Raw genomic sequence first — 6,085 nt, 5'->3', positions numbered from 1 at the left:
CTACAAATTCAATGATAGATGATACTATTCTACCTAGTAGTAGTAGTAGTACCTAAGTATATAAATATTATTAAAAAAAAAATTCGAAGTTTTTATGACAAATTTTCCACCCTATGTTGACTATTCTTCCTCCTTTTGTATCTAGACTCCTACGTACACTCCCATTTACATCTCTTTTGTTTTGTCTTTGTCATGTTTCACGTCAAAGATATTTGCCTTGTACTATATAATCATGACTTTTAGTCCTTTCCTGTTGCTAACATAATGGCCTTAATTAGTTAATTTTAAAATTAACGGTCAATTGCCTGGCAAGCAAGATAGCCATTCTAAGGCTAAACTATAAGACCATATTTTGCCAAAATAGAAATCAAGGGTTTATTACAAAATTTAATTCTATCCTTTATGCTAATTACTTGTGCAACTATCTGGTCAACCATACCTTTTAAGAAGAAATTTTCTAATTTTAATTCCTTCAATTTAATTTCTATTTGTAAATCTGTCACAGTTGTAGGTTTATTGGGTTTAAATCTATCAGTAATTTCTGAAAAATTATAAGTTGACTTATAATCCTTTAAATCTATTTCAAATCTGTCAGTTTGAGTTAGGGATTCTTTTAATTTAGATAAATAATCCTTCCTAGTCTGTGAATTCGAAAGATTGTCTATTAAGTCTATTATTATATCTTCTTGTTTAGTTAAAACACTTGTTTTTAATTTTCTTTTACAATAACAGTTATCAAGATTATTACAATTACATAATTTAATTTTCCCATTATCTAAAGAAGTGTCTGTCGATGATGAGGTAATATCACAATTATCTATCTGGTGAATTTCATTATCTGTTTCATCACTATCAGCCTGTTCTAATATACTCATTAATTTATCTTTTATATTCCATGATAAGTCAAGTTTATTTATCTTTCTTTGAAAGTTACAGTATCTACTAGTGTGTCCCTTTTTCCCACATTTGAAGCAAATAATTTCTTTATATCTGTCACTTTTCTTTCTTTTGGACTCTTCTTTCTTTTCTTTAGTTCTACCTCTATGATATCTTCTATTATTATTCTTGTATCTATCCATATCTCTCTTTTCTTTTGTTCTTTTACTAGATGGAGCAATCAATGGTTCAAAGCCATATTGCTCACAAAAGGTTCCTAACTCTTTTTTAGCATATTTCTGTTTTCATATTCCATATTCTGTTTTAACTTATTTTTGAATATATCTATTTTGCTATTTTCTTCTTTATCATCTATTTTATCATTGTCTATGCTTCTATATTACTGTTGTGCTCTCTCCTAGGTAGTTAATTGTCATTATGTTTGAGAAACCTTTCTGATCACCACTTGAATACATCGCCATGTATTTTGAAGGGATATTGTCTCTATTGAGACGCCTTCATGCTTTGACTAAAATCTTATTTAAAGATTTCTATTTCGGCAAAATATGGTTGAAAGTTCAAAATGCGTGTAAAACACCTTTGAACATTTAGACCCCAAATTATAAAATATCAATTCAAGCTTATAATCAAACAATTAATGTGCGGAACATGAACATAAGCCAATGACAAAATTGATAAACAATCTAAACCAATTTAAAATCACGTCCACAGTAGATAATAAACGGTAAAGATTAAGGGAAGAGAGATGCAAACACAAAGACAACACGGGATGTGTTATCGAAGAGGACACCAAAGCCCTCGGAGTAAAACATCTCCGCCACCCTTCAAGCGGTCAATAATCCACCAGAAAATGTAGTTGGGATAAATGAACAGCAATAGACCCTCCAAGCCTAATCTACCCAGGTACCTAAGCCCTCCAAGCTTCTTGCTCCAACGAGGTTGTGCCGAACCTTTTTCTTTTCTTGCTTACCGGATTCTGCTATAACCCATAGCATCAACCAATAACCATTGGTTCTTTCTCAAACTGCTTCCCTTAATACCAAAAGCTCTTCTCACAGACATGGATGTGGTGAGACAAGGATTTGGTCAATAGCCTCTCAAGGATGTATCAATGGAGAGGAAAGGAGTAGAAGAATTTGTAGAGTCTCTTAGTGAAGATTGGGGATGAGGCAATCTTGTTTTTCTCTAGGGTTTCTCTCACAAAATTTTCTCTAGAAACTCTCTCAATTTTATGGGTATAAGGGTCTATATATAATGATGTGTGTTTGGAATACAAAGAGATAGTTTTTGCCAAACAGGATAAGTTGGTGGCTTGGTCTCGCGGCTTGTCCAAGTCACAAGTTCAAGTCACGAGGTAACGGCCTGGCCAGCTTGGGACTTTTGTCCTGTAGTACGATAGCTGGCGCGACCCTTCAGCTCCCCTGTGTGCTTCTCACGTGCCTGCAATTGGCGGCTTGCCAGTCGCAAGTCAGCCGCGAGTCCTAGCCGCGAAACTCTGCTTCTTTGCACAAACTTGAGCTTTTCTTCACACTCTCTTCACACACTACCTTTACATGAATCCCACCTAAATACAGGGTTACTAAGTGCTAAATTACAAGTAAATTGGCACGGAATAAAGCCAACAAGATGGTTGATAAATTTCAACATTACAATCTCCCCCTTTGGCTATTCTGTAACAAAACTCTATAACAAACTATAGACTTAATGCGTGAGTTGGGAACAATTGGAAAACTCACTCACCCCTAACTTTAGAATCTGTGAAGCGTTGGACCATAAGAACAAGAACTCCTGAAACACAACAACCCAATAAGTTCATTGTATGCAGAAAACTTGTAATGCATATGGAGCAAGCATAATGCGATCAAGCACAATAGAGTAAAGCAATAAATCATGGCAAGACCAAAACAGGCAATCACTATAACCAAGTGATCACAATGTTCATTCACACTTGGAATGAACATCCGAACATTCAAGTTGACAAATACAAGGCAAATCACTTGAATGACCAACACTTAACTAATGCATAGTACATGATGTATGTGCATCTAGGAAAAATCCTACAAGGGCACAAGAGTGACGGTACTTAGAAGAAAATACATAACATTTAGTTAGAAGTATTAATTTAACAAAGCACAAAGGCTACATAAAACATGGTACAAACCACAAAGGACTACAAGTGCATAGAAACAAACCCTAATAGCTTACAAAAGCAACATGGGCACAAAGCATAAACCTTAAAAACCTACAAAGGTACCAGGAACAAATAGTAAATAGTACTTCCCTTATCATATCACTCCCCCTATCATGAATCATAGGAGTTGTGATGAACTTAGAACAAATATACCTGTAACCTGAAACACTTGTACAAAACACATTAGACCCTCAAGGTAAAGCAAGTAATAAACGGACAAGTATAATGTAACAAGTAAATTGCGATCAAGTAAACATAATGAGAAACATGTGAGCAACTTGATCATACACCAAACACCAGAACAAAGTTTTCTTATTAGCTCAATATCTTCTCCCCCTTGGTACATGCATCTCCCCTATGGAATATCTCTTCCCCTACAAATGTGCACGAGAAATAGAATTTCTCCCCCTAAGAATGTGCACAAGGGTAATATAAAAATGACAAAAACTCTCCGGTGTACTCCCTAGAGTATACTCTCCCCCTTTTTGTCAGGAATAGACAAAGGGTCAAAGAGAAATGAGGGCAAGGGATGAAGGTATGAACAATGACAATGATGCATGAGGGGTGCAATGATGCATGAGGGGTGCGAGATGAATGAGAAAATGAAGCTCAATCCTAAGACATGACATGCTAGGATGAAAAAAAATATATGTACTAATGCATGACAAGGGTAGCAAGGTGTGTGCAAAAGGTGGCAAAGTGCAATGCATGACCAATGCATGGAAAATGCACATATGGGGCAAGGTGTGTTAAATAAACAACCAGTGAACCAAACATGTTCCTAATGAGGAAACATGAGAAACCCCAAAGTTTGATACTCATTGGAGTCCAAACAAGTGAGAAGATGCCTAAGAGGCATTTTATCAAACACCTAGCATGCACACTATGAAGAATAAAGTGAAACAATGCATGAACATCATGAAAACCACCCTTAATACATATTATTTTTGCCACAAGGGGCCAACATCCAAAGAAAATCATCAAAAGAAACCAATCCCATAAACAATTTTGATAAAAATTAAGTTTTCCAAACCCCTATGATGAAAATCCCAACCAAGAGCATAAAACTCACCAAAACATAATTTAAGGATTCAAATCAATGAAAAGAGTTTAAAGTTACCTTAGAGATGTAGTTGGGATACAAGAACAGCAATGGACCCTCAAAGCCTAATCTACCCAGGTACCTAAGCCCTCCAAGCTTCTTGCTCCAACGAGGTTGCACCGAACCTTTTTCTTTTCTAGCTTACCGGATTCCGCTATAGCTCATAGCATCGACCAATAACCATTGGTTCCTTCCCAAACTACTTCCCTTAACACCAAAAGACCTTCTCATAGACATGGGTGTGGTGAGACAATGATTTGGTCAATAGCCTCTCAAGGATGTATTAATGGAGAGGAAGAGAGTAGAGGAATTTGTAGAGTTTCTTAGTGAAGATTAGGGATAAGGCAATCTTATTTTTCTCTAGGGTTTCTCTTACAAAATTCTATCTGAAAGCTCTTTCAATTTCGTGGGTATAATGGTCTATATATAGTGGTGTGTGTTTGGAATACGAAGAGACAGTTTTGTCAAACAGGGTAAGTTGGTGACTTGGCCTCGCGACTTGTCCAAGTCTCAAGTTCAAGTCGCGAGGTAACAGCCTGACCAGCCTGGGACTTTTGCCCTGTAGTGTGACAACTGGCTCGATCCTTCAGCTCCCCTGTGTGCTTCTCACGTGCCTGCAATTGGCGGCTTGCCAGTCGCGAGTCAGCCGCGAAACTCTGCTTCTTTGCACAAACTTGAGCTTTTCTTCACATTCTCTTCACACACTATCCTTACATGAATCTCACCTAAATACAGGGTTACTAAATGCTAAATTACAAGCAAATTGGTACGGAATAAATCCAACAAGATGGTTGATAAATTTCAACCCTACAATTGTCTTATAATTTAGCCTTAGAATGGCTATCTTGCTTGCCAAGAAATTGACCGTTAATTTTAAAATTAACTACTGATGGCAAGCCTCGTTTTTTGCTAAATCTTAGGGTGGAGCTTTGAAAAGCTTGTTCCTATAAGATAGCTTTTTAGAGACTATGATTCTGTCTTTGTGGAGCTTGAATCTCCATCGTCCTTGCCAAGGAGTTGACAACCGAGTGCTTCAATAAATGCCCTGAAGCCAGTCGCGAGTCAGCCGTGAAACTCTGCTTCTTTGCACAAACTTGAGCTTTTCTTCACATTCTCTTCACACACTATCCTTACATGAATCTCACCTAAATACAGGGTTACTAAATGCTAAATTACAAGCAAATTGGTACGGAATAAAGCCAACAAGATGGTTGATAAATTTCAACCCTACAATTGTCTTATAATTTAGCCTTAGAATGGCTATCTTGCTTGCCAAGAAATTGACCGTTAATTTTAAAATTAACTACTGATGGCAAGCCTCGTTTTTTGCTAAATCTTAGGGTGGAGCTTTGAAAAGCTTGTTCCTATAAGATAGCTTTTTAGAGACTATGATTCTGTCTTTGTGGAGCTTGAATCTCCATCGTCCTTGCCAAGGAGTTGACAACCGAGTGCTTCAATAAATGCCCTGAAGCCAGTCGCGAGTCAGCCGTGAAACTCTGCTTCTTTGCACAAACTTGAGCTTTTCTTCACATTCTCTTCACACACTATCCTTACATGAATCTCACCTAAATACAGGGTTACTAAATGCTAAATTACTACCGTTAATTTTAAAATTAACTACTGATGGCAAGCCTCGTTTTTTGCTAAATCTTAGGGTGGAGCTTTGAAAAGCTTGTTCCTATAAGATAGCTTTTTAGAGACTATGATTCTGTCTTTGTGGAGCTTGAATCTCCATCGTCCTTGCCAAGGAGTTGACAACCGAGTGCTTCAATAAATGCCCTGAAGCCAACAAGATGTAATTCCAAAGCCTGAAGGGTCTTTTGGTTTAAGGGTTTCTGTTTGAGGGTAAAAGCTACTTGTAAATTATCAAGAAGTAATTTAAAATGAAGAGGGAG

This window comes from Quercus suber, unplaced genomic scaffold, assembly GCF_002906115.3.
Source record: "Quercus suber isolate HL8 unplaced genomic scaffold, Cork oak 2.0 scaffold_89, whole genome shotgun sequence".
Classification (NCBI taxonomy): Eukaryota; Viridiplantae; Streptophyta; class Magnoliopsida; order Fagales; family Fagaceae; genus Quercus; species Quercus suber.
The sequence above is the reverse complement of the archived record's forward strand: the minus strand, read 5'-3'. Positions refer to the sequence as shown.